Source organism: Gavialis gangeticus, unplaced genomic scaffold (assembly GCF_001723915.1).
Source record: "Gavialis gangeticus isolate Ggan-Ray unplaced genomic scaffold, GavGan_comp1, whole genome shotgun sequence".
Lineage (NCBI taxonomy): Eukaryota > Metazoa > Chordata > Crocodylia > Gavialidae > Gavialis > Gavialis gangeticus.
In genome coordinates this window covers 11,749,371-11,751,387 of record NW_017728992.1, presented here as the reverse complement: position 1 = coordinate 11,751,387, position 2,017 = coordinate 11,749,371, and the positions used below count along the sequence as shown (strand labels likewise).

General features: G+C 44.3%; 1 protein-coding gene across 1 annotated transcript in view; it reads left to right on the top strand.

Moving 5' to 3' along the window:
• ABCA13 (ATP binding cassette subfamily A member 13) overlaps positions 1 to 2,017 on the top strand; it is a 375,209-nt gene that overhangs the window by 105,418 nt on the left and 267,774 nt on the right. The gene's annotated exons all lie outside the window — the stretch shown is intronic.

Below are 2,017 nucleotides of genomic sequence, written 5' to 3'. Positions count from 1 at the left end.
AGTGGAGCACTTCCCTGGAGCTGGCGGAGCCTGCACCAGCCCCCTGTCTCAGCCTCCATCCCTGCCTCGCCTCACCTCAGGGAGGAGCTGCTGCCTGCCTCGAGTGAGGCTCCGCCAGCTCCGGGAGGCTGCGAGACATGCCCCCTGAGGCCATGCCGGGGAGCACAGCAGTGTCCCAGAGCTGGCAGAGCCCCACTTGGCCAGGCAGTAGCTCCTCCCCACAGTGTGGCAAGGCAGGGATGGAGGCTGGGGCGGGGGGCTGGTGTGGGCTCCACTGCCTCTGGGCAAGTGCTCCACTCCCTGGCCCTGATGCGGGGGAGCAGAGCACTTCCCCGGAGCTGACGGAGCCTGCACCAGGCTCCTGCCCCAGCCTCTCCTGGTGTGCAGCCTTAAAAAGGCTGCGTGCAGCCACACTTTTTGTTGTGCGTGGCCATGCATACGCTCACATTAGAGGGAACCTTGCCTGGGACCAGGCTTATTTTATATTTTCATTTGTGATGCTGATGCGAAAACGTAGGAGTGTGCTAATGAAATTCTCTGATGGCACAAAGAAGATTAGAATGTCAGTGTTGGAGTAATAAAAATGGGATGAAAAATGGGATGAAATGTAGTAGCACAAAGAGCCAGTATTGTTCAGCATAGCAAAATGAAGGCTGAGAAGGGGAGTAGGATTGCTCTTTACAAATACATCAGATAATTAAATATTGGGGAGTAAAAAGAGGTATTTAAGGTGGCAAGAGAGTATATAGATGTAAACAGGTGATGAGCAGATTTTTAGGCCATAATTTAAGAGGAGATTCCTACCCAGCGGAGGAGTGACAGTCTAGAACCCACCATCCAATAGGAGGAGTAGGGAGGAAAACCAAATTGGTTCTAAGATGCAGTTTAATAAACTGATGTGAGAGGGATGATATGATGTGGTTGGAGTAGTGGGACATGGGACATAATGACCCAGAAGGTTACTTTGAGCTAATGATCCTTGGATTGTTTATTTTGTATACAAGATGCTTTGTTTGTCTCTAGTTCATTTTCCAGTACCTTTGTAGTACCAGGGCCAAGATATGGAACACAATACAAAGAAAGGAATAAAAACAGCAAGGCAAAGTTTGCTATTTTTCATTAGTAATTTTTGTTTTTCAGATATCATAGGTTAGGGGGTGTTTTTCTGTTCTTAAAACTGTTATTTGATTAAATTTTGGAATGTCCCTCAGATTTTATTTGTTCATAAATGTAACTGTTTTATTTCCATAGAATGTGTCATATATATTGTTAAATATTATCTTTTACTTACAGAAATATTTAATTACAACATATTCCAAGAGAGCAGCTAACTAGTTGATATGTCTTATGCTAAAATATTTAAGTGATTAAGTTGGGAGAGAAAATTTTTAAATTAATTTTTGATGTATTATTCAAATTAAGGTCCGATAAAGATCAGCTGGTGGAGAAATTTCAGTTGATATATCTATTTATACTTATCCCAATTAGTATTAGGAATGTCATACTTCTTGGAATGCTACAAAACCAAGAATGTTGCATTATCTTTCCTTTGTGCCGTCTGTTAGGAATAGCTGTAGATACACGTGATATTTCCAACCAAGTTACATTCCCCCTGGATCCAAGAATTCATACCATTACTTCCTGGTACATCTACTATCTGTTGGGCTTGACTCCCTCTCCAGTCTTTGTTGACCTCTGTTTTCCTGCCAGTGCTGCCTTCCCTCCATATCACTGTACATTTTTGCTCCTCTACCTTCCCCCTGCAATCCCTGCTCTTTTTTTCACTGTGTTCTGATGTATGTTTGCCACCATTCTCAGTCAGATTAGTTATTACCTTAATTTATAAGGCTCAAAGACTTGCAGAGGGGACCAGCAGGCATTGGGGGAGTCCCTGTCCCCCCAAGCACTACCAGGAGTGACTAGAAATAACGGTCACAAGCTGGCAGAGGGTAGATTCAGATTAGACATCAGGAGGCGCTACTTCAGTGTCAGGGCGGCTAGGATCTGGAACCAACTT